Source organism: Vulpes lagopus, chromosome 1, assembly GCF_018345385.1.
Source record: "Vulpes lagopus strain Blue_001 chromosome 1, ASM1834538v1, whole genome shotgun sequence".
NCBI classification, from domain to species: Eukaryota; Metazoa; Chordata; class Mammalia; order Carnivora; family Canidae; genus Vulpes; species Vulpes lagopus.
In genome coordinates, this window is record NC_054824.1 from 73,730,367 (window position 1) to 73,750,914 (window position 20,548).

Genomic DNA, 20,548 nt, shown 5'->3' on the forward strand with positions numbered 1-20,548 from the left:
GAAAATAATAACGATGCTCACATGCATTAAGCACTTGCTATGTACCAGTCACTATGCTGAGTACTTTATACTGATTAGGTAATTTAAGCCTCCCAAGAACCTTATGAGTTGGGTACTATGTTATTCTCATTTAATATAAGAAAACCAAGATCTACAACATATGTGACATGCCTACTAAGCTACACAGACACAGGGGACAACCTCTATGAATCCAGTTTTAAAAATAAAAAAAATAAGTAAAAAATACTAAGCAAACACATTAGTGGCCACACATTAGAGGTGAGACATTTCACGGATCTATCCTAGGCAACTTACTAAACAAAAAAATAAATAAAATACAAACAGCAACCATAATGAGGAAAATATCAGAAACCAGAGTAGCTGCAATATGTTATTCAACATATTTGGTTTCCAACAAAAAATTATGAGACATGCAAAGAAACAAGAAAGTATGACCCATACTCAAGGAATACAGCAATTAGTAGAAACTATTTTTGAACGTACCCAGATGATAGATTTGGCAAACAAAAACTTCAAAACAGATATTATAAATATGTCCAAAGAATTAGGGGAAAAACATGCAAAAGGAACTTAAAAATATGAAAACCATGAGTCAACAAATATTTTCAATAAGGCTAAAACAGTTTTTTAAGAACCGAATGAAAATTCTGGAGTTAGGGAGTTCAGTAACTGAAATGAAAAGCTACTAGAGGGGCAAATGGAAGATCAAGATGGTGAAAGAAAAATTCTGTGAACGTGTATAGAGAAAAGTATAAAGTATCCAATCTGAATAGACAAAAAAAAAAGCTTAAAAATGAACAGTCTCAGAGACCAACATCAAACATACCCTATATATGCAATGAGAGTCCCAGAAGAAGTGGGCAAGGAAATGTAGAAGAAAAAAATATTTGTAGAAATAATGACTGAAAATTTCCTGAACTTGATTAAAAAAAAAAATCTACACATTCAAGAAGCTCAAAAAAATCTAAGTAGGGTAAATATAAGGAGAACTATACCTAGAAAAAGCATAATTGAACTCTTGAAAGACAAAGAGAAAATCTTGAAGGCAACAAGAGAAAAACAACTCATCATGCACAAGAGAGCTTCAATATGCTAGTTCACAAAACAAATCTCAAAAAAAACCTCAATAAATTTAGAAGGTCTGAAATCATATCAAGCATATTCCGTGTTTAAAAGCTGAAATTATGCCTCTCTCTCTCTCTCTCTGACTACCATAAATAAAATAAAATAAAATAATTTTTATAAAAGCTGAAATTAGGAGTGCCTAGGTGGCTTAGTTGGTTAAGCATCCAGCTCTTGTCCTCGGCTCAGGTCTTGATCTTAGGGTTGAGTTCAAGACCCATGCTGGGCTCCACACTGGGTGTAGAGCATACTTAAAAAATAAAAATAAAAATAAATAAAACAACCTTTATAAACAGAAATTAACAATAGAAAGAAACTTAGGGCATCTCCAAATATTTAGAAATTAAACTCTATACTTTTAAATAACCCACCAGTCAAAAATAAATAACAAGGAAAATTAGAAAATATTTTAAACTCAATGAAAATGAAAACACAGTATATCAAAACAAGTGGGATACAGCTCAAGCAATGCTTAGAGGAAAATATATAGCTTTCAATGCCTAGGCAGAAAGGAAGTCGCTCAAACAAATAACCTAACCTTCATCTTAAGAAACTAGAAACAGAAAAACAAAAACTAAAGTCATTAGAAGAAAGGAAATAGAGAAGATTAGAACAGAAATAAATTTGAAAAAAAAAAACCAGAAAAACACTTGAGAAAACAAAAGTTGGTTCTTTGAAAAGATCAACGAAACTGACAAATCTTTAGCTAGGCTGATGAGAGAGAAAGGGGATACAAATTACGACACGATGAAAGAAGGGGCACCATTACCACCCTACAGAACAACTCTATGCCACTAAATTACACAACTTGGATAAAATAGAAATAAATGTATAGAAAGACGTATGTTACTAAAACTGACCCAAGAAGAAACAGATAACCTGAATAGATCTGTAACAAGAAATTGAATTTATAATTTAAAACGTTGCCACAAAGAAAAGCAGAGGCCCAGATGATTTCACAAGTGAATCCTATCAAATACTTAAAGGAAAAATAATATAGGACATCTGGGTGGCTCAGTAGATTAAGCACCCAACTCTTGATTTCAGCCCAGGTCATGATCTCAGGTTGTGAGACGGAGCTGCACTCCCCTCATCAGGCTCTGTGCTCACTGCGGAGTTTACTTGAGATTCTCTTTCTCCCTTTTTCTCCCCCCACCCCTCCCTCCACTCATGCATTTTTCTCGCAAATAAATAAAATCTTTAAAAATAAATAAATGACAAATAAATAAAGGAGAAATAATGCCAATCTTCCACAAACCTTTCAGAAAATAGCAGGAAGAACACTACACAATTCATTGCATGAAACCAAATGTATCACAAGAAAATTTTAAATCTTAACAAAATAGTAAACCCTATTTACCAACATATAAAAAAGACTATATAAGACAGCCAAGTAGGGATTTATTCCAGGAATGCAGGGTTAGTATACTATTGAAATTTAATTAATGTAATATTCCATATTAATAAAGGACAAAAACCACCAATCATCTCAATAGATAAGATAAAACTCCCAACAAACCAGGAAAATATGGAAATTTCTTCAACCTGATAAAGGGCATCAATCAGTTTTCTTAAGACCTGAAGCAACCATCATATGTAAATACTGAGAGACTGCTCCATCTTCCTAAGATTGGGAACAGGTTTGAGCACCTCTACTGGACTCCGTAACATACTTATAACTAGTGAACACTGACCTTAGACCTAGTGTAATAGGGCAAAAATATTCATCATCATTATCATCATCTAATGAAAAGCATCTAGACTAGAAAGGAAGAATTAAAACTGTCTTTATTCACAGATTACATGAACCTGTATGTTAAACATCCCAAGGAACGCAAACAGAAAAACTATTAGAATTGATCACCTCCAGCCACCTCTAAATATATTTGGAGAGTAGAATTTCAACTTAAGAATTTCAGACAGACACAAACATTCAGTTCTTGGTACCTAAAACTTTACCCAAGAAATCTGGAAACATATTCACACAAAAACATACACACGAATGTTCGTAACAGCGTTATTCATAAGAACCCCAAACTAGAAACCATCAAAAGTCCATCAACTTGTGAATACATGAACAAAATATATATCCATATAATGGAATATTACTTAACAAAATATATATCCATATAATGGAATATTATTTAACAATTAAAAGGAATGAATGTGCTACAACATGGGTAAATCTCAAAAAGATTATACTAAGTGAAAAACATCCAAATGCAAAAGGCTACGTATTGTATGATTCAATTCATATGACATTTTCGAAAAGTCAAATTAACATAGAGAAAGAAAGCAGATGAGTGATTGCCTATGGCTCAGGGTAGGAGCAGGGATTAAGTGCAAACAAGCACAAGGATCACTTTCTGGAGCGATGGGAAGGTCCTAAAACTGGACTGTGGAGATAGCTGCATAACCCTATAAATTTACCAAAATCATTAAGCTGTGCGTTTATAATGGGTAAACTTTATATGGGTAAACTTATAATGGGTAAACTTTACGATATGTAAATCATATCTCAACAAGGCTGTTTGGAGAAAAAAAAAGACAATGTGTGTAAAAATTATTTTTAAATCATAAAATACAGCAGCTGCTCTATTTAGCAACATCGGTTGCTGGTGTTAAATGCTATGGCTCTGGGCCTTCCCACTGGGAACCCTCCATTGATAAACTTCGTTTATTCTCCTAAATGTTCTCTTAAATGAATTTCTATGAATCGCTTAGAATAGTGCCTATGCTCAGAAAATATTATGTAAATATTAACTATTGTCATCATCATTATTACTAATGTGACAGGCATGCCTCGAAGTGCTCTGAGAAGGCACAGCTGGGCCCTACAGGGACGGCCATGAGGGACGCCTTCTCCAGAGGCTCTCCGCTGGCCAGAACTGTTTCTGAAAAGTGGCCGTGCAGGTCTTCCACTGAATAGAGCCTCTTTGAGCTTAAAAAAAGAAAAAGACCATCTTTGTCTCATTTGTCCCTTTGTTCTCGGAACCATCCTGAGTTCTGGGGGAAAGGCCACTCCTAGTGTAACTGTAAATCAAAGAGATTCAAGAATGACAAGTCTTTTATGTCTTGGTCTCTCAACTCTCAAAGCGTCCCCCACCCGCCCCCCACCGGGCCACCTCCACTCGCACAGCTCCCCGGGACAGCTCTCCGGGACAGGGTAGTGCTGTCCCCCCTGCACGGCACATGGCACCCCTCCCAGCGGGCTCAACCCCTCTGGCAGGCAGGTTTCAGAAGCCCCTGGCTTCGGCTGCGGGGGTCTAGACCCAGTCTTAAAGGGTATCTCGGCTACTTCAGGAGGCCGGGGGCTCGTCACGACCTCAAGCTAGTCCCCTTCCCTCCGCACCCAGCGGACCAGCGTGTGGGTGGTGCGGCTCAATTTCTTCACCTGGTTCTGCTGTTCCCGCCAACCTGAGGCCACAGCCTGCTTCCTCCACTTCAGGAAGCTGGACCCCACTCCCAAGGGGCTGCCAGTAAGTACCCTCAAGGCTGGCCTCCACACCCCCTCTGCAGCAGTGCTCACGGAACTTTCTGCGATGATGCAGGTGTTCCGTGTCTGCACCAGTTGAGGCAGTAGCTACCAATCACGCTGAGCTACTGAGCACTTGAAATATGCTTTCTGTGACCAAGGAATTGAATTTTTAACGTTATTTATTTTTAATTAATTTAAATTTAAATGGCTGTATGTGACCACTGGGTATTATATCAGACAACACAGCTCAGGTTGTCGCTGGCGGCCAGGGTGGGAGCTCCCGAATCCCATCTCACCAACGCAGTCTCATCCTCCCACTGCACACAAGGGCCCTGGACTCCTCTCCATCCCTGCCAGCACTATCACCAGCCCAGCAACCCTGACTATACAAATACTCCCCCTGGGCAACAGGTGCACTCACAGAAGTCGGAGGACTCCTCCTGCAATCTTTCAGTAACACATCTTGGGGGCGGGGTGGGGCGGGGAGGGACAGAGGGAGACACCACAGAGATGAGCCAGGCCTGTGAACATGCAAACAGCTATACAGACATGAAGGATGGGAGAGGTCTCTGCTTTTTCTTTTTCTTTTAAGATTTTATTTATTTATTCATGAGAGACACACACACAGAGAAAGAGAGACAGAGAGAGAGAGGCAGAGACACAGAGGGAGGGAGAAGCAGGCTCCATGCAGGGAGCCCGACGTGGGACTTGATCCCAGGACCAGGACCCTGGGATCATGCCCTGGGCCGAAGGCGGCACTAATCTACTGAGCCACCCAGGGATCCCCATCTGCTTTCTCTTTTTAAATCTGATAAATAACCTGCTTGGAATTTGATCATAAGAATTAGGGCCCAAATTACATAAAACAAAACTTAAGAGTCACATCAGACAGGAAAAGGGGGATTATTATAAAATGCCTTGCAGGAACTAAAATACCAAATGAGGAATATTTGAGGAGATAAAACTAAGGTGGCTATAATTTCAAGTCATTAATTGTCACGTCATGGAAATTTTTTTTAAAGAAGCTTATTTGAAGACAGGCAGAGGAGCTAGCAGACGGAAAATCCTTTGCTTTGGGGCTGGTATGTTCTTTTAAAAAGCCAGGGTTGGTCAATTTACTTACAGCATAACCATGTTGGATTGAAAAAAATCAATATGCATCCAGGGAATTACTTTCTGCACATTCTGCTACTGAATTGGCAGCAAGTTTTCACGGCTCAATTAGCTTTTCACCTAAAATAGCAGCCAGTCTCTATTTTTAATTGAAATATTTATTAACAACAAAATGCAATGCTATTTCAAATTGTTTTTGAGAATCTGAAAAGAACAGACTGAGATTCAAATATAAATGGCATAATATTAAAATGTTTTAATAATTTGGCCCAACAATCTTACCATGATGATCACCCCTGGGAAATACGATTCAAAAGGAAAAACCGTGTGCCTAAAGATGTTCACAAGCATCGTCATCTAAAATGGCAAAAATTAAAACAATCTATACAAATTAAATGTTCTACAAAAAGGGAAGCGATTTTATATCCACTCTACTCAGGGGGCTCCAGAGAAGCCGCTCGTCAAGGTCACCGATAACTTCCATGTTGCTAAATCCAAGCCTCATTGTACTCACCTACCATCAGCATTTGACACAGATGATCACTCTCCCTCTCAAAAAATGTTCTGCGCCGTGACCTCACTTACTCCCCTAACCTAACCAAGAGCTTATAGAAAGAAAACTCAAGAGTATTCCCCCCCACCCCCCGCAGGCCCCGCAGGCAGGGGCAGCTTGTCCTAGCCCCACCCGCCCACTACCTGCCACTCAAGCTGGAGACCAGCCAACCCAAGGGGACTTGGCTCACGTGCTCACCATAGGCTCACCCTTAGCTTTCCCCTGTCCATAAAATCAAGACTAGCCAAAGTGTGACTAATCCATAAGAGCAGGTAATCCAATAAACATCCAACGGGGGCTGGGAGAATCAAACACATGCATGTCTGGTTCCCCCAACTATGTCTGGCCTAGATTATGAAAACTTGATGCACTTCCTGACTGCAGAGCAATGGTTGAGCAAAGCATCCCAGAAGTACGCTTGGGAAAGGAGGGATGCAAACTAAGGAGGCGGTATTTGACCCAGATGATTCATAACCAAGATGAGCAACTCCAAGGAGGAAGTAGGCTCAAAGGGAGGAGTCATACAACACGAAACTTCTGCTCCCACTCCCCCTGAGTGCTAGAAACAAGTCAATTAGGAACAAGCCAAGCAGGTGTTTCATCCTGGGAAAGCCAAGTGCCTGATGAAGGAGTTCCACAGTAAGAAAGGTTATCAAGCATAGGGTCAGGGCCTGGATGTCCACAGAGCTGACTTGTAGGATTATCCCACCTGAAGCCACACTAACAAGCACAGCCACAGCCAGCACTTAAGTAACACTTATTCTTGTCCCATGCCTCGTATCATCCAAGGACAGTATATATATATTAACTCAATTAACTTTCACAAGCAGATACTATTAGTCTCAGCATTCAAACGGCGGCAGTGCCATTCCAGGGCGCTCCGTCATTATGCAAGACATAACAAAATCTTTAAACACGAACACCCCAGTCATCAGAAAGAAGTTACACGGTGTCCACAAGGCCAGAGCATCCACAGTTCTTGATAGCCAGTTCAGGAAGTGACTCTTCCATCACGGGGAAACAAAATAGCCCCTCCCATCTCCACTGAGTGCACTGATCCCTTCAGAAATTCAGACAAAAGCTGCAGAGTCCACAGGTAGAGGCGCAAAAACCAATTATCAAGTTGATGAGTAAAATTAAAATAAATAAATAAATAAAGGGATCCCTGGGTGGTGCAGCGGTTTAGCGCCTGCCTTTGGCCCAGGGTGCGATCCTGGAGACCCAGGATCGAATCCCACGTCGGGCTCCCGGTGCATGGAGCCTGCTTCTCCCTCTGCCTGTGTCTCTGCCTCTCTCTCTCTGTGTGTGTGTGACTATCATAAATAAATAAAAATTTAAAAAAAATATCAAGTTGATGAGTAAATATTGGTAGGCATTTTGCAAGGCACACTGCAAAAAAGCAAATCTCTATAAAAATCAACTGACACAGGCTTTGCTGCTTGTAAATAAGTTTTGATCAACTGCATTACCAGGGACTGAAATTAATCTGCAAAGTGAATGAAGAGCTGGGATACGTGGCTGCTCCTGGGCTGGGAGTAGTGTGGGGTAGCAACAAGCAGGGTCCCCAGAAGAGGCCTTATCAGCAGGACGAGTGCAACCCATTTGTTTTCTTATCCTACCTGCTCAGAGTTCCCATCACCCTCGAGGAAGTCTGTGTATCTCGAGATAGAACTAATCATTTCCAGTAAATCTTTAGGAATTTATCCAGCAAAATCCTGCATACATGTAAAATCACTTACGTACAAGAAAGTAACTCTAGCATTGTTTCTAATTAAAAAAATCTAAAAATAATCTAAAGGCACATCAACAGGAGACTAGTTAGATAAATTAAATACTGTACAATGAAATACTCTGTAGCTTTAAAAAAAAAAAAAAAAGGCCACCCCCAAACATACTGATTTGAAACTACCAGCAGACATATTGTTAAGTGAAACAAAAAAATAAACAAGGTACAGAACTTTCCCACGGAGTTGAGAATTTAGTAGCAGGGGATGAGGGTAAGAAGTTTTATTTTCTTTGTATATCCTTTGGTATTTTCTGAATTTTGCACCATGTGGAGGTGGCTGCAAATAAGACAACAAAAGCCAAAAAATAAATTTTAATGAGCCTCATCAGTGTGATACATCTATATGCACCGATAGCTAAAGGTCTATCACACTGTTAAGTGGGGAGCAAAGCAAGTTGCAAGTCAAAATGTATAGTCTAAAAAAAATAAAAATAAAAATAAATAAAAAATAAATTTAAAAAATGTAGAGTCTAATCCCATTTATATTAAAATAAATTTTTGTTGTGTGCTGGCCTGTGTGTTCATAAATGCATAGAAGAAGGCCTAAGACAAAATGCCCGTCTATTGACAGCGCTCACCCTTCAAGTGGGGAGTAGAATCGGGGGAGGAGAGAGGAATGATGCGATTTGTGCACTGATTACCATTAAAAATCTGCATTTTAAAGACTTTTCTAATTGACCACCCATAACTTTATTTTGATCACTGTGTTCCTCATCTCTAAAAGTTGTATTTGGTTATTTTTCAAACACGCAAGATTACTTTTGACAGTTCCCTGCAGGTTTTTTCAGGCCTGTCTTTTGTCTCTTTAAACATGGTTAGCAGACATTTTCTTAAGCTAGTGTCTGAGAAGTCCAACACCTGAAGTCTCTGAGAATCTACTTTTGCCGTCTCTTGTTTTTGCTGGTTCTGACTCATTGCACCTTGTTTTCTTTTGCTTGGTTATTTTTGGTTGTGCACTGTTCATTGTCCTTGAAGGTGATTTGTGAGTTCAACTAAGTTCCCATGATGTTTGTGGGTCACCTGATCCTCTAATCCTGGTAAAGAGTGTGGGCCCTGAGTGGGGCAGTCCAAGTTCAGGTCCAGCTCCCAGTCAGGGCTGTGCCTTGGCCAATCTACTCAATCCCACTAGGCCCCATTCTCCTCACTGGTAAGCTATGGAATCATACATCCCTCTGGGCTTACAGGGGATAAGACAGTACATGCAGTAAGGCACTCGGCACATGCCCAGCACAAGGTGAGTCTTCTCCAAATCATGGGACTTACTATTACAATCACATTGTAGAATAAAGATGTGACTGAAGGAGATGGCAGCTAGAATACGGGAAGAGGGAGGGTGGGTGAGAGAGAGTAACTGGAAACGGGGTCTCTCCGTAAGTAGCCTGTAAGCTCTGTAGGGTCCAGAACCATGGAGGGTCCAACCTGAGCACCTCTCACTGGCGACCCAGGCTGTGGTGGGCATTAATAAATGTGTTACAGGGACGCCTGGGGGCTCAGCGGTTTAGCACCTGCCTTTGGCTCAGGGCATCCAGGATCGGGTCCCGCATTGGGCTCCCTGCATGGAGCCTGCTTCTCCCCCTGCCTGTGTCTCTGCCTCTCTCTGTGTGTCTCTCATGGATAAATAAGTAAAAGCTTTAAAAAATAAATAAATAAATAAAAGTGTTAGCATAAGAAATGAGTTAAAGGGACTGTGTGATAAGGATTGTGCCCCCTGGGTCCTCAGGGCCTCTAAGCTTACTGCCCTGGTTGTGACTGCCCACAGAAGGGCTACTGCTCATGACTGTCCACTCAGTCACAGGGACCCAACTTTGCCACCACCAAAGAAAGAGCCTGGCTCCTTGGAAGTCACTAGTGCCCCACCCCCAAAGACTGGGGACACAGCAGGGACAATGACACAGAAACAGCTAGGACAGCCTGAAAGAGACCTCCAACGGCCCTCTGGCTGCAGTTCTTGCTCACATTACTTGCATTAACATGAATGCTTATGCCAGGGTCCCACCACCCCCCGGATCTTCATCGACCCATTATTTGTTAACGGAGTGGCTTGTACCCACCCCTGCACCTCACTGAAAAACCCTTTTGGGGTCCACATATCCTCCACAAAAACAGCAGACATAATCCCACCCCCAGGCCTGTGATTAACAGCAATGTGTAAGAGGAGCATGCTGATGCTAGAGAAAACCCACAGAGGCCAATCCAACAAAATAAAAATCTCATTCTCTAAATTTGTGATTCGGCAACCAAGTCAGGTGCAAACACCTGCTGTGTTAGTGTCTCTCCAACTGGATTCCTCTGCACAGCATTTGATTTTTTTCCCTTTAAGTCTATTACTTATTCCCCCCAGCCCTCCTCTGCGGCACGCTAGCAGTGTCGCTCTTGATGCTGATGAGGCCGGGAGGCCAGGAAACTGCTGTGCTTCTTGTCTGAGGTCACCAACAAACCTGGGGATGTTTAGTCAGGTCAGCCCCTGGAACAGAGGCTGCCACCAACGTCGAGGACATCAGTCAGCACCGCAGCGGGGGAGAGGGAAGGATGACGACAGCAGAGGGAACTGCTGACACGTTAGACACAGCACAGGGGAGGAGTCGAGGAAAACGCTTTTTAATAGCCTCACATTTTTATTTCTAGTAGAACTTGGTATTTGCCACACATAGTGTTCTAGAAAACTGTCATCATCTTAAGCCGACGTGGCAGGGACCTGTGGCTACACACGCACACTCATACCACACACCCTGGCATCTCTGTGTGGGCAGCAGAACTGCTGTCTGCCCAGGACAAGAAGGACGAGCAGGTCCTGGTAGCCAGAGTGGTCGTGCCAGAGCCTGCCTGGTGGTGGGCAGGGACCAGGGTCCCCCGGGGTTGCTTAGGCAACCTGAGTATCACATTCCTGACCCTGGCGTCTTTTAAAAGCCAAGCTGAACCTGCCTGATTTGCAGCCTGGTGACCCTGCCCTGTGTGGTCTGGCCAGCCTGGTGACAACACAGGGGCTGTGGATAAACATCTACAGGACTTCCCTCAGGTGCTGTGATGCCACTTTCAGATGCCGCCGTGGGAGAAAAGCACTCAGAGTCCCAGCTAGGAACTGTCTCAATCGTGCAGGATGACCTGGGCACAAGTTTTTATCCGCAGTTGATCAGGAAACAGAGGCAAAGGGAGAGAGGACCCATGGATTAAAAGAGACTCAGGAAACACGCATGACCAGCGGGCACATAAAATGGTACAGCCACCCTGCAAAAGTTTGGCAATTTCTTATAAAACTGAACGTGAAACTAGAAGACCCAGCTACTGTACTTTCAGGCCTTTACTCCGGAAAAATAAAAATGTACGGTGACGCAAAGACTCGTACCCAAATGTCAAAGCAGCTTTAATCACAAAAACCAAAAACTAGAAACGACTCGAATATCCTTAAACGAGCAAATGATTGAACTGTGATATACCCAGACCAGGAGAGACTACTCAGCAATAAAAAGGAATGTGTTGGTGATATATGCAACAACTTGAACGAATCTCCGGAGAATTATGTTGAGTGAAAAAAGGCTAGTGCCAAAAGGTTGCGTACTTTAGGATTCCATTTATATAATATTCCTGAAACGACAAAAGGATAGAAGCAGAAAACAGACTAGTAGTTGCCAAGGCTTAGGGGCGGGGGCAAGGGCTACAAAAGGGCCACGTGAAAGATCCTCGTGATGGAAGGGTCTGTATCTTCACTGTATCAACGTCCATATCCCGGCTGCCACATTGTATTCAGTCTTGGAAGATGGCATCTTTGGGAAAAAGTGGGTAAAGGACCTCTATACCTATACTGCTTCTTACAACTACATGTTAATCCATCTCAGAATTAAAGTTTAGGGGCGCCTGGGTGGCTCCGCCGGCTAAGCACCTGCCTTCACTCAGGTCACGATCCAGAGTCCTGGGATGGAGCCCCGCATCGGGCTCCCAGCTCAGCGGGCAGTCTGCTTCTCCCTCTCCCTCTCTCTCAAATAAATAAACAAAATCTTTTTTTTAAAACAACTAACGCTTAAATGACAAAAAGAGAGGATGAAAGAAAGACTTAAAGAGACATAGAGCCCTTGCCTGGATCCTGATTTGAACAAACCAATGAAAACACATTTCTAAGACAACTGAAGAATGTGAATGATGCTCGGATAGGAGATGACAGTCAGGAATTACGATTAATTTTGCTCAAAATGGTAAAGATACTGTGTTTATGGTAAGAGTACTTGCCTGTCCGAGATACTTATCAAAGTATTGAGAATAAAATATCATAGATGGTACTTGCTTTGAGAAACGCAGGGTAGGGCAGCCCAGGTGGCGCAGCGGTTTTAGCGCCACCCTTGATCCAGGGCATGATCCTGGAGTCCCCGGATCGAGTCCCACGTCGGGCTCCCTGCATGGAGCCTGTTTCTCCCCCTGCCTGTGTCTCTGCCTCTCTGTGTCTCTCATGAATAAATAAATAAAATATTAAAAAAAAGAAAAAAGAAAAACGCAGGGTTGAAGAAGGACAGTGGGTGGGAAGACAGATAAAATGAGCCAGACCATGAGCTGATAACTACTGACCTGGGTGATGGACACGCAGGAGTTCATTATGCTAATCTCTCCATAGTTGTATATGTATTTGTTAATAACAGGCCGAAGAGTAATTTTTAAAAAGTTCCACCAGGGCACTGGGGTGGTGCAGTTGGTTAAGCATCTGACTCTTGGTTTCAGCTCAGGTCGTGATCTCAGGATCATGAGACGGAGCCCCACCAAGGGCTCCGCACGCAGCATAAAGTCTGATTGAGATTCTCTTTCCCTCTCCTCCTCCCACTCATGCTCTTTCTCTAAAATAAATAATTAACTCTTTAAAAAAAAAAAAGAAAAGTCCCTGAGAGGACACCCAGTGCCTTGTTTAAGGCCACATCATCAATAGGGGAAACGGGGCTTTAACCCAGGTCTTCAGAGTCATCTAGCAGAGGCTGGGCCTGCCTCTTTCTGGAAGGGCCACTGGAGGCACGGCGAGAAGCTGGCCCAGCCGACTTTCAGACAGCACAGGTTCAGGAGCACCTGGGGGCCTGGCCGGTGCTCTCTAACCAGCATATGGGATGCTAAGCAGCCTCGCACACAGGTGACAGCACCGTGATGGAGGCCACTGGGGCCGAGGAGATCCAGCCACACATCAGGCTAAGCAGGAGGCTGGATGAAACGGCCGATCCTGCCTTTCCTCCAGAGGACACAGGGGTTCCCAGAGGCCATACAAGCTGAGAGCGCCGGATCCACATCCTCCTCAAAGCCTCTCAGGTCCCGTGGCCAAGGGTGTGCCTCCTCCGCACCCCCACAGCTCTGTGCTCACACGCCCCCGAAGCCGTCTCTCTCTCTCGTGTTGCAGAACAAGTTAACCCCAAACTTAGCAGCTGGAAACAACAAACACTTATGATTTCCTGATCTCCCAGGTCCAGATGCACAGCTCGGGCAGGCCCTCCTGGTTCACAGGCCGCAGTCACCTCACGGTACATTCACGGGGCTGCTGCGGGCCTCCAGTCCTCCCAGCGGTTGGCCGGAGACTTCTCCCCTCTCCTGCCGGCCTCTCCACGGGGCAGCTCCTAACCCGACGGCCGGCTTCCTCCGGAGCATGAGCTCAGAGAGGGAAAAAGGTACCCAAGATGGAAGCCAGAGTCTCTTGCAATATGACCCCAGCGCTGTTACGCCACCGCCTTGCACAGGCTGTTCACTAGAAGCAAGTCAACCAGCCCAGCCTGCTCCAGCAAAGGGCATGAACAGAAGGAGGAGGGGTCCCGGGAGCCACCTCACAGGCTACCTGCGACACCCTCTGTAATGCACGGTGGTTGTAGGACGGGTTTCTGATTCTTCCGCTAAAAATAAAGCCGTGAGAGCAAAGCCCCCATCCAACCTACATCTCCCCCCAAGGAGAGGTATCAACCCCGCTCTGGATCCGAGGCCGCAAGCACATGCCGGCCCACGGCCCACGCCGTTCACAAGGGGCAGGCCCAGGTGGCTGGCCGGGCACCTCAAGGTCCCACCTGCCGTCGTCCCAGCCGAATGGACTGGCAACCAAACAGCAAGTCGTGGCCTCCGGACCAGCCATAAGAGTCTCTGTCGGGGCCTGAAGTGGAGAGAACCAAGAGAAGCCGCCTGATAAGGGGAAGCACCAACAAACCGAAGCCCCCCGCAAGCTTCAGTTCCGTGGGAACAGGAAAAAACACATTTTTAAAAAGTGGCTGTAGAGACAATAAAATGGGGAAGTGCAGACAGAAACACAGAGACTAGAGAACGGAAAGAGAATCGACAGGTGCCCAGGGCTGCCCCGGGTTTGGAGCCTCTCACTCTCCACCCTCCTGCCCTCCCGTAATAATCCCTTTAGAGCCTGACTTTCTCCTAAGGGAAGGGGAAGGGGAAGGGGGGAGGAGGGTGAGTAGGGAAGGAGGGCATCCAGAGTCACACCCGGCAGGACCAGAGGCTTGCGAGGGGGTCACTCGAGGTCAGCTGCCCGGTCGGAGGCCCGCTGCTGTCCCAGGCACCGGGAGCGTCCCGAACCTCCCAGGTCTGTGACTGAGGACTACGGACAAACTTTATCACGTGCTGGGCGATGCTTCGAAGAAAAATATCAATATTGTATCTGCCTACCCCAACTCAACACGGAAGGGAAGCCGTGACCCACTGCACCCCACGCCCACTCGTCTCTCGGGGAGCAGCTCTGTCCCCGAGCTTCAGGTGTGAGCAAGACCAGGGCAGGAACCAGGAGAGCCTGGTTCAGGAGCGGGAAGCTGGTAGGAGGGATCCAAGTGGGAGAGCCAAGGCTGAAGGTGCGGAGGGCTCCCTGGAGACGAGACGAGTCGCCCCTCAAACAGCACTGGGTCATCAGAACCACCCCCTCCGGGCTGAGGCTACACCCGATGGGATCACCTGGCTGCTGAGGTTCGTACCCACACCCGATGGGGATCGTCCTCACCCACCCCCCAAGCCTTTCAGATTCTATAAAGCCCAGGTTCACATCCTGTCATGTGCCTGACTCACATGGGATTTCACGCCCCCAAGGGGCCAGGCCGGAGGCCGCCTGCTGACACTCGGGTGCTTGCAGAGCCTGCCCTCGGGGGCCCTGTGATCAGGCCAAAGGAAGCAATGCCCAAACCCGGGAAGTAGGAAAGCAGCGTGTGCATTTGACCAAGAATAATTTAGGGCAGCCACTTTGGCCAGAGCATGGGACGGACGTGCAGAGCGTCGAGAGGTGATGCTAAAGGGGGAACACAGGCCAGACAAGAGGAGCAGGGCCTCGATCCCTGCAGCTCTCCCACTGGAGGCCGAGGCATAGCCAGGAACACTGCCCAGAGGATGTGGAGCCAGAGTGAGTGGGTGGGGAACAGAGTGGAGGAGCAGGGCCAAGGCTTCACCCAAGGTGGTTGAGCAACGGGCCCTGGCCACCCGCAAGCACATCCAGGGCTTGGAGTAGAGAAATGGGGTACTCTCCTGCCGGGGAGCAGGACAAAGCTAGGACGCGAGAAGAGGCACACACCCGTGCCGACCCCAGTCCAGCACCCTGGGCCAAGGGGTTCGGAGTCCCATGCCACCGAAGAGGCCTCTGGCCAGGCTGAGGCCCGGGCCGCCCAGCACACCCCTCGCCCAGGACACTGGCTTCCTGCGTCTTCCCAACCGTCGACTCCTCAGCCTTTGAGGCTGGCACAAACCTGCCTCCTCCTCCCCGGGGAGGCCTGCCCCCTGAGGTCTCACAGAACTGCCGGCATCCGGTCCATTCTCCATGCAGACACCCCCACGCCATCTCCCTTAAAGCCAGGCCCGGTGCCACAGGCCCCAGCCCCTGGCTTGGTGAGCGTGCTCCCCCCCGGGCCCTCCCCCAAACCAGACGGGAGCCTCCCGAGGGCAAGGAGGCAGCACCCGCTCCGGTGCCCTGCGTGCTGGGAGGGCAGCCAACCCGTCACGGGTGACGAGACGACGAGAGCACAGGCCGCCCGACCTCCTGGCCACAATGAGCACCGGCGCTTGCCTTTGCCTGGGAGCCAGGGATTTCAAAGAGGGTCTTGAAACATCTTTAAAAAGACAGAATCTAATAGAGGAGACCGAAACGGAAGAGATTACCGTTCAAAATCAGCTTGGCGACTATTTTTATTAGCTTACAGAGAGCTTCTGGCACCAGTGCAGAGCGGCCGACGCCACGGTACTATTCTTAGCATCTCCTGACAGATTTGCTCAGCTGTCCCGCTTCAGAATAAGGGGACTCGGAGGCCTCAGATTTGCTCCATGGAGCTGCCAGAAAATAGTTTTCACTAGATCACTAGACGCATGTTTATGACCTTTGCTCGGGACTTGCTCAGATGTGTCCACTCAGGCAAGCTCCTGCTCACGAGCTTTTCCTTTGCCTGCTTCCACGCGGGAGCTCCTGCACGTCACGCCACGCCAAGCACGGGCATCGTGGCACCATGTGATCCACCGGGAAACCCGCCCCCGCTGTGTCTCCTCGGGGCCTTGGGGGTCCGTTGAGAAAGGGTTGTCCAGAAAATTCAAGCTTTCAGGGGCGGCTAACCCACACGTGACATCCAGGTTCCATGGGATTTACTGGCAGCTGCCGGATCTCAGCCCCGGGGGTTGGGACGGGCTTAAGGAAAAGCACTGGGGCCGTCGGGTCGGCTCCGGGGTGTGGGGGGACCCGCAAAACAGATACGTCCAGGTACAGGCCCGGGGAGAGCTCACTCACTCAATTCACTTGACAAATGTTTCTGGAATGCCTGAGTGCGTGGTGTTTTCTGGTCACCGAGAGCACAACCGTGAACAAACGCATAAGGACACCCTGTCCTCATGGAGCCTGCGTGTGGGTGGAGGAAGCAGGCAACCAGGGAAGCAGGTGGAAGGTGTTCTCTGGCAGACGGTGACGAGGACTCCTGGCGGGGAGGCCGGCCCTCGGAGCTGACCCCGGGGTCACCTGCTCTGAAGCTCTCCGGGGTCGGTGCCACCAGAGTGCCCTGCTTGCAGGGGCTCAGGACATGAATCTCCTCCTGAACGTCTCCATCCCCGGGCTCTCCCCATGGGTGGCGATCAATGCCCCTGGTTGGAGGCAAACGCTGAGGGCGACGCTGACGAGGCACCGACAGCCAAGTGCCCGGCCGCACGATGTGTTGGCCAAGCTGCAGGGCGAGGGGCCACACCAACAGCACAGGCCTCTGGCTGCGGAGGCGGAGGCTTCAGGCCCAGCAGGGGCCCAGCACAGGCAGCCTCAGGACGTGAGCCGGTTCCTCCAGAGGCCCCTGAACCAGCGCTGGGAAGTGCGCTCCAGGCCGCGCTGCTGGTGTCGAGGAGCTCTCCGGGAGGAAGAGCACGGGCGCCATCTGGCTGAGGCCCTGCGACACCTCATGCGGAGCCGCCCGGTCCCCCGTCACCGGCCCCACTTGCTAACAAGGCGGCGGCATCTCCAACAAGTTACCGCCCAGGACAGCCAGGGGACGTGTGGGGCCGTGTGGGGCCGGGCAACGGCAGGAGCAGCAGCTGGGAGGGCCAAGGGCCGCCGTCTGATTAGCGGGGCGTCGCGGAGCACTCCCTGGCGAGCCAGGCTGCAAAACAGGGCTGAAGCCCAAGGTCTGGGAAGAGGCTCTCCTCCAGCCGAAGGGAGCAGGCGGGCCTCCCCCCTGTGCTGGGGCGCCCCTGCCTTGGCCCAGTTCCCCTGCCTCCAACAGTGGGGAGGAAACTCCGCGGGAAGGAGAACCACGTGCCTACGGGACCATGCACAGGGACCGTGTCCACCAGTAAGCGGGGGCCTGGATTCAGGTCCTACTCCGTCCTCTGGGGAGGATCAGGGAAGGGGGAGCCCCCGTCCCCCGACATCCGATGGCTAGGGTGGCACGGGGCACAGAGGGCCCTCACTCCCAGGGTGCTGGCCCCGGCCACGTGGCCCCTGAAGGAAGCAGAGGCCGCAGAACTAACTATAAGTCCAGGCATGAGCCGGCCAGCACTTTCACGTCAAGGATTTCAGAGACTGGAAAATGAGCCGAAACAGCTCGCTGAGTTTAGGGGCGCTTTGTTTGTTTTCTCCTAACACTGAGGCTGACGCGGGTTGGGGAGAGAAGAGGCCAACATTCTCACTCCTTCTCCATCACACCCACACCCCCTACAGGGCCCTTCCCATCAGACCCCAATCTGCCTCGCTGGTGGGTAACTCAAGGTTCATTACAGACTCCCGATTTGGTTTCGAACTGAGCAAAATTATGGAGTTCCACAAACCAGCCCTTAAAGCCCCTCTCTATTTTAGAAAGCTGCCGTCCAGGAACAGTTGAGGACATTACAGAGCTCCCGTGGTAGTAAGTGAAAATACAAAGAGCACGGAACAAAGAAATCCGAACTGAATATGGCTTTTACTACATTTGTCAAATTTCACTTCAGGAAAAACAATGAAATTTTAAAGACTTTCTTCTGAAATTTGTACACTGACCTCAGCATTTCAAAGTATGAATGAGTGAATCGAATGAACAGGGAGCCGCCTGCCCAGACTCTGCTGCTCTGGAGTCCCCGCCTGCAGGTGTCCGGCCCTGCCCCGTGCACCTGCGCTGAGCTGCACCTGCCCATGGATTACCTGACTTCCGTGCCAGCCTTTCCTTCCGGTGCCAGAGATCCAAAGTGGACCCTATACTGTCCTCCAAAGAGCCCAGCTGTGTGCCTCCAGCCTCAGGACAAGGCCCCAGAACAGACTGCTGAAATCAGGACCCCTGGGTGATGGCACCCAGGATGCAAGAAGGGGGGCAGGGAGGTCCGAGTCAACCCGATTCCAAACCAGTCAGTGTTTTTTTCTTTCATTTTTAAGATTTTATTTATTTATTTGAGAGAGAGAGAGAGGTCACAAGCAGGGGGGAGGGGCCGAGGGAGAGGCAGGCTCCCCTCTGAGCCGGGAGCCCCATACAGGACTGGAGCCCAGGACCCCGGGATCACGACCTCAGCGGAGGGCAGACCCTAACTGAGTGAGCCCCCCAGGCGCCCCTAAGCCCACGGCAGGTACTACCCCATGAACCCGTAACACCGCGTGACAGGTAAACGGCTACCTGCATTTTACAGGGAAGGAAACCACAGACAGAGCCAAGTTCAGTAACTGAGCCAGAGTCGCGCACAGCAGGCCCACGACGGCGCTACTGGGAACACACACAGGGGCTCCCAGCCCAGGGTTTCAGCCACGATCCCACGCGGCTTCTTTCCAGCAACTTCCTACGGAGTCACAGGGCAGCCACCTGCACCCAGCTCGTCTGAGCCTTCAGTCCTTGCCCCGTGATAACCCGACTCCCCTTCCAGCCTGCGTCCCGCCTGCCGGCTCGGGGGTCCCCGCGAACGCTGGGCCTGGGCGTCCCGGAGAGCCCGGCACGCTCACGTCGGGACCGCGGCGGAGCAGGGCGCCCTCCGGCGAGGCAGCCCCTCTCGGCAGGTCCGGGCGCTCCCACCGCCCCGGCGCTCGGCTGCAGGGGGTGCGGGCTGGACGCCGCCCTCGAAGTGGCCATCGCAGTCCTTAACGGGGCAGGGCAAACGAGAGCAACTCCACGGTGGAGAAATCTGATAAAGGCCAGCTCTGCGGGAGCTCGAGGCAGCAGCCACCAACCACACGCCCTGCGCCCTGCGCCCTCCGCCCTCAATGCAACCTGGTGAAAACGGCACTTTGCTGCTGCGCCCTTCCCATAGGGCCTAACTCCAGTCTCGTGACGACAGAAACGTCAGACAGATCCCGACTGGGGGACGCTCTAGATCAGACATCTGACCAGTACTCCTCCGAGCCGTCGGGGTCGTCGAAAAACAATAAAGCCAGTCAGACAATGACTGCACTGCCGAAGGGACAGGACACCTGAGTGTAACGGGGTATCCTGATGAGACCCTGGAGGAGGAAAGGACGTTGGGCTAAAACCAAGCTGAGCTGAATAAAGTAGGGCCTTCGGGGGGTGCCAATGTACCAATGTTGGTTTATTAGTTGTAATAAATGCACCACACTAAGGTAATATGTTAATAATAACGGGAACTGGGTACAGAGTATTTGCCAGCCCTCCGTACCATCGTCATCATTTTTCTATAAATCTAAAATTTTTGTAAGGAATCCAAAACAGTGAAACGGACACGGAGGAGATGCAAAGGCCCACAGCGCCAAGGGCCCAAGGGGACTCTGAAATTAGAGTGAGGACGTGCCCACGTGTGTGCGAATGGAAGGGTGGACGCAGCCCCGACAACTCTGGAGCACGCGGACATGCACACAAGCTCCCTGGCCAGCACACCCGACACAGATCCAGAGGAGCGAGTGCCCAGGAGCACTCGGAGGATGCATGGCTGGAAGGACCTTCGACCAGCTGGGGGCACCGAGGCTGCGAGAGACGTGCAGTGGGACGACCTAGGTCCTAACCTCTTAGTTACTGGGTGGCTTTGCTCAAGCCAACTCCCCTCTCCGGGTTTCACGTTGTCCTTCTGTAAGACGGGCCTGTGGGATTCCTGCCTCCGCGCAGAGCGGTGAGGGGCC

At 49.0% G+C, this 20,548-nt stretch overlaps 1 protein-coding gene across 15 annotated transcripts in view; it reads right to left on the reverse strand.

Annotated features, from left to right (window-relative positions):
• Positions 1–20,548, reverse strand: part of XXYLT1 (xyloside xylosyltransferase 1) — a 190,455-nt gene that overhangs the window by 146,721 nt on the left and 23,186 nt on the right. The window lies entirely within an intron of this gene.